Consider the following 14,097-nt stretch of genomic DNA (forward strand, 5'->3'; position numbering starts at 1 on the left):
CTGATAAAATTTTCTTATCAAAACCCAGTATTATATTAAAGTCTGATACAGATAAATCTAGCTCATAATTTGGCTGTATGGTTATTATTGTTCTAAATAATGATAAATCAAACGTGACTGTAATTGGATAATCATCACCTTCTTTACCAGTTGTATTTTTTAAATAAGCATCAATGTCAGTATATGAATACATTCCATTAGGAAATTCAACATTTTTAAAACTTGTATCACTACCTGTTGTTTTTCGATATCTAATCTTATTATTGGTGAATGAAGCCGAAATATTATACCAGCTATACGTCATACTGATTATTTCGTCCAACGCCATTTCATAATTTTTATTTGGATCTAGGAATAAAGGCTGGTCAAGATAAATTGTAAAATCATGTGCTTTCTGATTATAATTATTGGCTTGTCTTTTCGCCCTGAATGAACTAAGTATTAAATGCTTTTCCATTATATATATTTAAATTAGATAAAATAGTTGTTATAAATTTTTTCATATAGACGCTTTGTAATTCTTTTCACTCTTAACAGTTCATCCAATATTGTAATACCTTGGTTTTTTAATTCATAACTCGTATTCCCAGCGTTAATGCTTCCGCAAATTATATCCAATTTTTTAATAAGTTTTTCAGGGTCTCTGTAATAAATAGCCTTATAATTATGGGCTAGACCACTGCCTTCCCACTCATCTTCTTCTCTATCAGAATCAGGCGCTGTCTCCCTCCTAATACCCTCTATCTTATCAAATAATGCTTTTTCTATAGCTGGTTTTTTCTTATATTTAGTTTTACGGGGGGTCTTTTTTAATTTTTTTGATTTTTCCTGTAAATCCGAAGCTGAGAAAGGAACTTTGTTGTATTCCATTCTTTGCTTTTTTTGTCTAGTCAGTAACAGCTGATCTTCGATTCTATCAATTTTTTTTGTAAAATCTTCGGATAGTCCCGACAGCTCATCATATGACTTTCCTTCATATTTACCTGATTTGATAAAATTTTCACCACTTTTTGAGAGCTTCCCTAATAAAACGTTGACGCGACGCCTTTCTTCAGCTAGATATTTGCGTTCATTATCTAATTTCTTTTGATCAGCCTTTTTGAAAGAGCTAGGTGTCCATTCTTTTCTCTTCCGTGTTGTTGATGGCTCAAAATCAGACATTTCACCTTCATCTTCTGTTTCATCTTCATCAATTGGTGGTGGTGGTTCAAAATTGGGCATTTCATCTTCATCAATTGGTGGTGGTGGTTCAAAATTGGGCATTTCATCTTCATCAATTGGTGGTGGTGGTTCGAAATTGGGCATTTCATCACCCCCATCTTCTGGTTCAATTGGATATTCTGGAAGAGGATCAACCTCTCTTACCCCTTTATTTTCCAACTTTTTAGTTGCTTCAATTTGTGTGTCGAGACGAGATGTTACTGGTTTAAACATTTTTATGAATTTGATTTGTCCTAATTCATCTTGCAATTTTGAAGACATTATTTGATTATTAATATTCTTGATTTGATTCTCAACTTCCTCTTTTTGGTCAGCAATTTTTTGCCAAGCTAATAGACTCATTTATATATATTAGTGTAGATTATTATCGGTCTTCCAGAAGTCTTTCATCAGTCTTTCATTAGTCTTCCAGAAGTCTTTCATCAGTCTTTCATCAGTCTTTCATTAGTCTTTCAGGCGTCTTTCATTAGTCTTTCAGGCGTCTTTCATATTATATAACTAAATAATATAAATGAAGATACCAAATTTAGACAGAAAATCATCAAATAAGCCCGAAAGAAAGTTATGCGATTTTATAAGCGAAGATTATAGAATGCTCGTAGCGGGTAGTAGCAATTGCGGTAAATCAAACCTAATGATGTTCATGTTGAGAAAACCGCTTGTCTTTTATGATAAAATATTTATTTTTACCCCTAATCAGCATCAAGATAAAATTCAAGATCTTATAAAGTTGATGCAGGAAATATCTGGTTTTGTAGGTTATGATGTGCTCGAAGTTGGTGGTGAAGATGATATAAAAAATACAAATGAGTATCAAGATGATAACAGAAAAGTTGTTATTTTTGACGATATGATGAATTCAAACAATAAAATTCAAGATAAAATAGCTAACCATTTTACTGATGGTCGACATCATAAGATTAGCCCTATATATCTGAGTCAAAGCTACTATGATGTTCCGCAAAAAATTCGGTTAAATTGCTCTCATATGATTCTATATCCACCCACGACAAAAAATAACCTCCAGATGATTGCTAGAGAAAATCTGATATCGCCGAATTTGTTTGATAAACTCAAAAAATATGAGTTTTTATTTCTTGACAAACAAAAAAATACCGTAAAAAAGAATTTCGACGAATCTATATTATAATCTAATATATTAACATAGATGGGTTACATTAATGATGAAAATGATTTTATATCAACTAAATATTCTCAAAGTGCAAAACCTGCAATTGGTTTTAAATTGACTAGCCATGGTAACTATTATATGGACAAAAAGAAAATATTCGGGTTAAAGACACAAGATGACGTTGCAGTGGATGCTGATTATGATTCATATGCAAAAGACTTGGGTAGTGCTATTAATAAGAGATATATTAATCAATTTTGTTTAAAAAAAAATAGAGATGAAACTACTTTTGATTGTGTTGGACTTTCACTTCAGAACACTGAAGCTTACTATGATGGGTTGTATAACGACTTATCAATACCGAATGTTGAATACGTAAAATTAGAAGACAATAAAGTCAAAGCAGAACTCAATAACAAACTCGCTGATAAAGCCGACCTTAGTACCAATAATGAACAAACGTTTAACAGCATTTTAAATGTACCTAATTTCGATCAAGGTTATAGCAATATGTCTAACGTGATGAATAAAGAATATATTGACTCCAGAGACGCGCTTAAAGCCGATAAAACATATACCGACAATACATATTTGAAAAAAATCACTGGTACAGCTATGGCTAAAAGCATTCAAACAAAGGCTGATAAACAATACGTTGACAGCAAATTTGCAAACAAGTCTATAACTACAGCCCTAGCTTATAACCTTCATACTAAGCTTGATATAGACGGTAGTAAAAAAATGTTAGCTGATCTCGATATGAATGGCCATACCATTAATAATTTAAAAGAGCCGAAAAAGAATGCAGATGCTGTAAATAAATTGTATGTTGACAGTTCACATATTACCTCTATTGATAAAGGAAACGTTTTCAATAATATAATGATTGACAGTAATAATCAACTTAGTGAAGAGAATGATATCGAGTTAGGCAGTTTAATCGATCATCCGAATTCATACCATAAGATCAATACGAAAGTTGTAGACAGTAAGCTGGTACTTGACAACAATAAAGGCTACTACTCAAGCAGATTAGGTATCAATGTATATAGTTTACCAATCAATCGATACACAATGGTTTTCGAGCTATTTTTTCCAGCTGAAGTAGATCATGATAGTCTAGATATCGATATTGTATCATCAATCGACAACATCGACAAATCAACTACGCGAGTTTATGATGGATATAGTCGAACAATAGCACAAATTAATAAATATCAACAACATCCAAATAATTATCTCTATGTTGATATCGTTTTAAAGATGAAATCAGGGAACGCATATGTCCCAAAATTACAAACATATATCGTGATTTATGGAATAAAAGGTTATCAGAGTAACGTTGATCCTAGGATATACGATCAGCTATATTATGTTGAAAATGATAGAATAGCTTTCAATGCATCGATTGATATGAAAACAAAGGCTATTTATGGTATTAAACCAGCTACTACTAATGACCAAGCTGTTAATTTTGAACAGTTAAAAAATTTTCGGGACAATTTGAAGTCTGATCTTGAATTAAAAATGGATAAGAAAAGAAACATCAGCTATTACCATAAAATTTTCGAGTATTTTTATGATCTAACGGATCCATCTGAATTCATCATGTCAGATGCAAACGGAGCGGTAATTCAGGGATTAAATAATGGTCTTGTCTTTAATCCCACAAAATTGTTAGAAGATTTTAATCCAAAAAACGGCTTTATGAGTGGTTTCGAAATTAATTTAAATGAAAATATCACTGAATCCAATGACTGGACTATATATATGGCATTTAAATATGACTATAAGCCCAGTGATAATAAAAGGATTAAAATTGAATTTATCGAGGGTGATAGTTTTAGTTTTCCGTGGGTTAAAGTTGAGCATAATAAGCTATTCATCGATTATGATCTAGATTCATATAAAGAGCAAATAAGAGGAACATATTTTGATAAATATTTGAATCTCTGGTATACTAAAATAGGAAATCAATTTAGAATCGCTGTTTGCAATAATGCTATGAGTATTGATCAAACATTGTCTGGGTTTAATATCAATGCATCCAACATTAAAATCAGTTCAGATTACTATGTACAAAGAATCGCTTTTAGTAAAACTGCATATCCGATAAACGGTAGAGAGTATCATAAAATCCAATATTTAGATAAAACAAAGGCTGTATTCTTCGAATAAATTATCTAACTCCAACGATTTTATCTAATTAAATTATATGAAAACAGTGAAATTGGTTAGCAATATTATTGATTCTATTGAGAGATTAATTCAAAACATAAGGAAGCTGTATTACACAATAAAGAACAAGCGCAATGCTAAAATGACAAAATGATAAAACAAAAAAATCATATATAACTAATATATATGACTAAACATCGAAAATGCATATTTACATGGAACCATATATCAAGCGAACTGACTGAAGAACAAATTATAGAATTGAAAGCTTATTATCAAACATATCATCGAAAATGTTGGGCTTATAAGCAGGCTGTTAAACGTTTCAAAAAATGGAAATTATTAGGGAATTCATTGTCTATTCTCTTTGCATCCGGCTCCATTTCATCAAGTATTGCTACAGGAGGTGTTAGTTTGGTTGCAATTAGTACAATAGCGCTTTTAATACAAGGCTGGATGCATCATCAAAATCTCGATTTAAAAATTCAAAATAGTACATATGCATATCAGAGCTACCAGCATTTACTCAACTCAATTAAAAACACGATGAGATGCGGTGATTACAATCCGTCTAGCGTCATAATTTCAATGAAGAACATTGACGATTATGTGACGGATACCGGTCCGATAATCGACAAGTACCTACGAAAATATGATAAGAAATTTATTGGATGATCCGATTTATTTCGCCAAATTTTAATTCTAAAATCTCATTCCAATACAATTGATAAAAGGCTAACGTTTTCTTGCTTTTGCTAATTTTGATAAATTCACAAGGTAGATTCATCATCAAAAAAAGCTGTTTAATTATGAATTTGGTTGATATAAGTCTTTTTCTACCTTTGTTTACAATAGGAATAGCGGATTCGATAATATTAAGCACTTTATAAATCCGATTCCTTTGATCACTAGTCAATTGAACTCCATTTTTAATACATAAATCGTTTAAAACATTCTCAACATGGTATTTACGATGATAGATGCTTTTACGCCATATCTTGCGTATGTTCTCGTAAAAATCAAAATACTCATTGTAATAAATAGAACCATGAACCAAACCGCAATTAATACAAACATTTATACCGTTTTGATTTGACATATCCTGCTTACTACAGCATGGCGTAAAAGCATCCTTGTTACCTTCTATCAATAGTTGATCGCATAAAGGGCATATAGGTTCTTTTAAAATTTTTAATTCATCGTGGATTTCAGAATTACAAACCATTATATATATAACACACATAACTTCACGGCAGTAAATTTTAGAGTAAACCTTTTGAGTAAACTTTTTGAGTAAACTTTTTGAGTAAACTTTTTGAGTAAACTTTTTGAGTAAATTTTACTCAAAAAGTTTATATATAAAAAACTTTTTACTTGTTGAAATATGATTGGTCAATAGAAATCACACCAGATTAAAATACCTGCTGACGCGTCAGCAGGTTTTTTCGGTCAATGGTTTAGTCATTAATCATTTATAACTTATGGCTAAAACCGTAAACTGAATAATTATGTATTTAATGTTTTACGTGGCCTTCCACGTTTTTTCTGGTTTTTAGGTATACACTCTAAACGTACATGATTTTTGTGTTCATTTGATATTTCAGATCTGCTGTTAAGGTCTGAAGATAGCATTTTAATAATACAAATATTTGTTTTAAGGATGCTCTGAATACAATACATTTTATTAATGAAGGCTATATCATTCGAGCTTTGATCAGATTCTAAAAGGTGTTTGATATTTAATGTTATATCAGTCATTCTATATATATATTAAAGAAAATAATTATCTGTTTATATCTAAACGCACTATAACAGTCACATATATAAAGACAAGTTATGTAACATATATTGAAGAAGGCTATAAGGCTGGTTACACAGTATTGATATGATACTGTTATTGTTGTTGATGACAACCAATAATATTTTATTACTGGTTATTTTTAAACGCACAATATATTTATAGTAAAAGATATAAAGAAATATCATTTATAGTATAATAAGAGAAAATGGGAAGAAATTTAAAGTATGATAACGACGCTGATAGAATAAACGCTATCAAAAATTCAAAGACTAAGTATATGTTAAATAAACGATGGAAATGCGATATATGCAATTACGATAGTTCATTAGCAGCTAAATGGACACATTTGAAGTCAAAAAAACATATCAAAAATGCTGTTATCAAAGCAATAGAAGATGATGATAGATTTGAAATAATTGATAATAACAATACACAATAAAACACTTTCATGCACTTTAACAATGACTAAATATATAAATATATCTAGTTATTCAAAAACATGAAATTAAAAAAAAATAAAAAAATAATTTTACTATAAACACTTAAAGAAATACTAATTTCATATAGTATAAAAAAATGAAAACAGAAAAATTATCAAAACCCGCTCTCAAAACCCGCTCTCAAACCCCGCTCAAAAATAATATGATTTCACAAGATTTCGTATTATTTAAAAATATATTCTCTAATAATATTAATATGAATAAAAATATCTCATCTAATAATATGAACGAATCAGATCTAGCTAAGCTATCGAAAACCGATCTTATAAAAATGATATTATCACTAAAAGCAAACCAACCTAATATTTACAAACAACGACCACCAATCCCAACTCCTCGTAAGAGTGTTAAACAGATGATTGATGATTATGAGGAAAATATCATTCAACCACCTCTTGAATTTAGAGATGATTATAGGCCTACACCAAAGCCTAGGACTATAAAACCAAAAAAACCAGTTCCATTACCAAGGACTAAAATAGAACAAGTCAGCAGAGCTCTAAAAGGCTACACAAAGTCTTTCGAAATTGGTATAAAACACAACAAAGACCCGTTATTACAACTACAAAACACAAGGAAAGCTGTTGAATATCATATCATAAAAGAACTATCAGCCATGAAAGGACTCAAATTTGCTGAAACTCTTAAGGTAAAATTCACTAAAATGTCTGAAGATAGTGTAATATATAAAACCGCTTATTTCAACAGTAAAGCACAGACCATAATTAATAATCAAGAGATCGAAGAATCACTACAAGCATCTAAACAAATGATATTAAATTTCGTAGCTGAATGGGTTAGTCAAGGTTCAGGATGGACTATTGAATCAGTTGATGGTCATTATATTAATATAGTAAAATATGAACCAATAAAAGGCTCCTCCTATATTCAGCTACCACCAGAACTTAGAAATAGTTCAAAAGGATTGATTAACATGAAAAATGAGGATAATGAGTGCTTTCGTTGGTGTCATATCAGATGCTTAAATCCGCAAGATAAATACCCTCAAAGGATTAAAAAATCTGATAAGGCATATGTTGAAAAGTTAAATTACGATGGAATTAATTTTCCCGTGAATATAAAGCAGTTTAACAAAATCGAGAAACAGAATGAAATCAATATCAATGTATTCGGTTATGAAGACAAACAGCCATTTCCCATCTTTATTTCAAAAGAAAAATATGATAAAGAGATGAATTTATTATTGATAACTGAAAATGAAAACAATCATTATGTGTTGATTAAAGATTTTAACAAATTTATGTACAACCAGACTAAACACCGAGAAAGAAAACACTTCTGTATGCATTGTCTGCAGTGCTTTACTTCTGAAAGAGTATTGAACGATCATAAGGAAAATTGCATACAAGTAAACGGAACTCAAGCTATTAAAATGCCAACAAAAGACAATAATATACTAAAATTCAACAACTACCATAAACAACAACAAGTGTTATTCAATATATATGCCGATTTTGAAAGTTTATTATACAAGGTATCTGGATGCAAGCCTAATGATGATAAATCATATACAGAGGCATACCAAAAGCATACAGACTGTGGATATGGTTATAAAGTAGTTTGTTGTTACGATGACCAATATAGCAAGCCTGTGCAGATATACAGAGGTAAGAATGCTGTTTATAAATTCATGGAAAAGATGCTAGAAGAAGTCAAATATTGTAAAAATACAATAAAAAAACATTTCAACAAACCATTAAAAATAACCAAAGATGATGAAGAAGAATTTCAACAAGCAAACAAATGCCATATCTGTGATAAAGCATATACTGAAAAAGATATTCGAGTCAGAGACCATTGTCATATTACTGGTAAATACAGAGGCTCAGCACACCAAGAATGCAATCTAAAATTAAGAATAGAGCCTGATAAAATTAAAATACCAGTCATTTTTCATAATCTAAGGGGATATGACAGTCACTTTATAATGCAAGAGATCGGAGCTATTGTTAAGAACCATACATACAAAAATAAAAAAGGAGAGATCAAAGAGATGAATATCAATGCTATACCCAACAATATGGAAAAATACATGGCCTTTATGCTTGGTACTCATTTAACCTTCCTCGATAGCTTCCAATTCATGAGTTCTAGTCTTGAGAAGCTGGTTAGTAATCTACCTAAGGAATCACTAAAATATACTTCTGAAATATTCAAGAGTAAGCAACTCAATCTAATGTCAAGAAAAGGAATATATCCTTATGACTATATGGATAGCTTTGACAAATTTAATGAAAAACTACCCAAAAAAGAAGACTTCTACAGCATATTGAATAATGAGCATATCAGTGATGAAGACTATCAACATGTTAAAAATGTGTGGAAAATGTTTAAGATTAATAATATGGGTGAGTACCATGATTTATATCTAAAATCAGATGTCCTATTGCTTGCTGATGTGTTCGAAAGCTTTAGAAAAACATGCCAAGAATATTATAAACTTGATCCATGTCATTACTTAACAAGCCCCGGTTTATCGTGGGATGCTATGCTTAAAATGACTGATATCAAATTAGAGCTAATGACTGACGTTGATATGTACCAATTCATCGAACAAGGAATGAGGGGAGGTATATCGTATATAGCTCATCGATATGGGATAGCTAATAACAAATATATGAAAAAATATGATGAAAATTCAGCCTCAAAGTATATCATGTATCTTGATGCTAATAATCTCTATGGTTGGGCTATGAGTCAATATTTACCAACAGGTGGATTTAGATGGTTAACACAAAAACAGATAGATGAAACAAACTTAGCTAAGTACAAAGAAGATTCTAATAAGGGTTTAATTTTAGAAGTTGATCTAGAGTATCCTAATGAACTACATAACCTTCATAATTCATACCCACTGGGGCCAGAAAAAGTAAAGGTGACTAAAAATATGCTATCGGATTATTGCAAAAACATTGCTAAAAAATACAATATATCATCAGGTTTAGTATATAAACTGATGCCTACATTAAACAATAAAGAAAAATATGTATTACATCACAGGAATCTTCAGTTGTATTTAGATCTAGGATTAAAGCTCACAAAAGTCTATCGAGTTTTAGAATTTAATCAATCCCCATGGTTGAAGCAATATATCGATTACAATACTGAAAAACGTAAAAATTCTAAAAACGCTTTTGAAAAAGACTTTTTTAAATTGATGAATAATTCAGTATACGGCAAAACCATGGAGAATTTGAGGAAGCGAGTCGACGTTAGGTTAGTGACTAATAAAAATAAATTATCAAAGTTAGCTTCAAAACCAACATATGTCAGTAGCAAAATATTTAATGAAAACTTAGTAGCTGTCCATAAAATCAAAGAAACATTAACCCTCAATCGACCTTCATATGTAGGAATGGTTATATTAGATTTAAGCAAAACACTAATGTATGATTTCCATTATAACTACATAAAAAAGAAGTATGGAAACAAAGCCAAACTACTATTTACAGATACAGACAGTTTAACTTATGAAATTCAGGCTGAAGATGTATATAAAGACTTTTTTAATGATAAAGAGAAATTCGATAACAGCGACTACCCTGAAAAATCACCATTCTTTGATAAAACAAACAAGAAAGTCATTGGTAAATTCAAAGATGAAGCTTCTTTTATTCCTATTTTAGAATTCATCGGTCTGCGATCAAAAATGTATTCTTATATTAAAGACAATCTACAAGTAGGAAAGACTGCCAAAGGAATCAAGAAATCCGTTATCAAAAAAGATATCACACATGAAAACTACAAAGAGACCTTATTCAATAAAACACAGATGCATCATACTATGAAAACCATCAGAAGTCAAGGCCATCAACTTGGAAGCTATGAGATTAATAAAATATCACTGAGCTGTTTTGATGATAAACGGTATATACTTGATGATGGCTTAACAAGTTATGCTTACGGGCATTATAATATAAAGCAATAATTTTCATTATGATTTCAAGTATAAGAGATTTTAAAACGCACCTTGATTTCAAAATTTTAAAAAGAGTATAAGAGATTTTTTTATTTTGATTAAAGGGTTTAGCAAGGGTTGGTTTTTAAGGCTTGGTTTTTTCATTTTGGTTTTCAAACTTGATTCCATTTTGGTTTTCAGTTTGGTTTCGAGGTTTGGTTTCATTTTTGATTCTATTTTTGATTTCATTTTTGATTTCATTTTTGATTCCATGTTTGATTCTATTTTTTGTTCTGATATTTGTTCAGTTTTCGGATCTGAGATTTGATCAGTTTTCGGATCTGAGATTTGATTTCCATTTTTGTATCCAGCACTGGAGTAGTATAGTGATTGGGGTGTAAGAGATCCAAAAAAATATTTTTTTTTGGTCTCGTACCCCCAATCACTATACTACTCTGGTAACCCGCTTTGTCCATTCACACCGTTACGTCCATTAATACCATTGCTGCCAGGAAGGCCGGGTGGTCCTCGCAGACACGTGTTTGGAATCTGTGGAAGTATTAAAGCGGGTTAGCAAAATTAATAATACCATCATGCAATGAGAAAATAGTAATATAACGAGGCGCTAATGAGGGATGCAGAAAAAAAACAAAGAATGCGTACCACTGTTGAGCTTGGCAGGGTTTTCTTTTCACCAGTTTTAATCATCAAATTGTTATCTTATAGTGCTACTATGATGAAATTTTTATCCCTTGCATTTTTAGGCGTTTCATAGAGAAATGTAACGAAAGATTTAAAATATATATTTTAGTTCCGGAGATATTTAAGCTTAAAAATTATAAAATATGCAATTAATGGAACTGATGACGTCATCTATACTACTCGACCCAATTTTGTGTCAAATACCAAAATTTCTGCAAAGACCAATGAAACTTGCCAGACTAATAGTTCTAGAGGTGACACAGTTACAGTTATAATTAAATTATGTTACCATGGTAATCCACTCATTTCCAGTCCCCACCAACTTGTTTTAATATGAATTATTTTTAGAATTTTTAGTTCGGAAAAAATGAAACCCGAGCAAGACGTCAGCCTAATCCTTTTAAATGTTTGCCAGATTACGCATGTAAAGCATCATTGGTAAATATCAAAAAGAATGCCAGAATGGATCAGAAAAGCGTTTAGCATCGAGATGATCTGGAAGCTAGTATGTCACCATGGTAACTAAATTGTTAGGTTCATATTTTGAGCAACAGTGTCTCACTGAAATTTGTGCCTGATATGCTGCACATCTCAGCCTCATTAATATATTGGCATTGCTTCGTGTTTAAAATCACGCATCGTGATATTGAAGATATAGAAAACCTTTCTTTTAAATGTACTGCTTACACAGGGTTCTTTTTAAAACAAGGTCTACAAAGTTTTATTCTAACAAGCAAAGTGTTGATCACGAACAATATTTTCCTTCGCAGCCGTTGTTTCAGATGTTTAGGTCGTCACGCGTGCAGGGCCGAGAAGCGCTGAGTGACCATCCAAAAGGAAGTCTGTGAAATTTTTAAAGTCGTTTTATTAACTCCCTGAAATGGTCGCTGTAATTTTTGAAGAAATTTCCCATAGCCTTTCAGCTACACTCTGAACTAAAATTATTTTAGAAATTTCCTAAACTACTTCAGGCATCCTTTATATGATTTCGTTCCGCGAAAATTTCACCACATTTTTCAACTACACTTTGAACTCATACGATCTCCGCAGTTTCTGAAAAAAAAAAACTAAATATATCCTTTAAAATTTTTTGAGCAGAAGTTTTAGCTGAAGGTATTTCTGTCGCCTTTTCGAAGCCTGCTCAGTAGTTTTATGAATTTCTGAAACTATTTCAATTAGCAGTATAATTGGTCGCTTTTCTCATTTTCACGTTGCTCAATTTACATCGGTTTTATGCCGCTACATTTTGATACTACTCTAACGGTAGTAGTATTTTTCAGAGTAAAAAAAACTGTGTTCTATGCCCATAACAACCTAAGAAAAGCCAAATTTTAGCCAGCAATCTAGATACGGTCAGTTGAGATATTTCAAGATACATTTGCAAAAAAATCTACCATTTCGGTGAATAATTTTGTTCCATCGGAAAAGAAGAATAACTCTCGACAATTTTTAAAGCGCAGCTTGATGAAATTTGTCGAAAATTCAACAAATATGCTACTGAATGTTGAGCTTTGAAACATTGATTTGTCGCGATCACTATAAGCTTCTATATTAGGTCAGTGTCTCAATGATTTTTACTCTTTCTTTCTAGCAGTGAAACCTTACCTTAGCAGGAGTGGAGACATTTTTCTTGCCATACACAGCACATTCTGCAGGCAACAGCAGACATTGCAGTTGGAACAAAACAGAAGAAATTGCAACTATTTTCATCTCGACGAAGGAATAACGAATAACATGTGATATCAGATAAGCGAGGTAGCGCAGAAATGAGACCCGTGGTCTTCTACTCAACTGCACATCACATCTCAGAAAATGTTTTAAATATCTTCTAGATTTTATCGCAAACGCCTGAGAGTCTGTCACTTTCTGACAGCTACAACTACAGCTCCCCGAAGGAGTTAAGAGTCATACTATTTTAGAATCGAGCAATATCAACTGAAAAGTCGCCGCCATGGCACTTTACCGATTTGGTTACCTTTTTGCACGCAATCACGATATAAAGTCCTTACTACGAAATGGATGTTTCAAAGTTCTATTAATTTTTACTTTGGAAATTATGGAGAAGGCCGATTTCGATCGAATGTGAAAGGAGCCAATATGGCGGATTATAGAGCTTCTTTTTACTCTACCTCTCAGCAAAATCAATTAAAACCACCTTAAAGAACTACCTTTACGTTCGGTGTGTATCGAACATCTTGTTATAATGAAAAAGTATGGATTTTGAACGAGCAAACTGCTGTATGGTACTTCCAGGATAAACAAAGTATATCAAAAGACCGTTATCTTTCATGTTTTATTGTTGATTGAGTAATTGAGATTGAACAAAAATGTAGAGTATATATAGATGGTCTTTCTGTTAGCAGGAATAGAAAAAATGAATAAGTCCGTTTGCAGGAGAGAGAGAAAAAAAAGAGCGGCTATATTTCAGTTGGTACAGATATGTTTATGGATATAATTTATTTTCATCAGTAAAAGGTTGACCTTCTTTGAAATCAATTAAACGATAAAATCTGTTTTTATTGAGTAAGTAATATTCAGGATGTTACATTTTCTTCACCATCGAAGATAATTCGAACACATGCTTCCGTCGATGATGGTGTTTGCACAATCGTCCAGTCTTAGCAACTTGTATTTTTTTCCTGCG

The 14,097-nt window shown here is 31.5% G+C and overlaps 1 long non-coding RNA gene across 1 annotated transcript; it reads right to left on the bottom strand.

Moving 5' to 3' along the window:
• Positions 1 to 11,201: 11,201 nt before the first annotated feature.
• LOC144644793 (uncharacterized) lies at positions 11,202 to 13,244 on the bottom strand. Its single transcript, XR_013569193.1, has 2 exons — positions 13,059 to 13,244; positions 11,202 to 11,300 (listed from the first exon to the last, which is right to left on the bottom strand). It is a non-coding gene; the product is annotated as an uncharacterized LOC144644793 (long non-coding RNA).
• Positions 13,245 to 14,097: the final 853 nt, after the last annotated feature.

The sequence above is a fragment of the Oculina patagonica genome, chromosome 1 (genome assembly GCF_052425735.1).
Source record: "Oculina patagonica isolate OP01 chromosome 1, crgOcupat, whole genome shotgun sequence".
NCBI classification, from domain to species: domain Eukaryota; kingdom Metazoa; phylum Cnidaria; class Anthozoa; order Scleractinia; family Oculinidae; genus Oculina; species Oculina patagonica.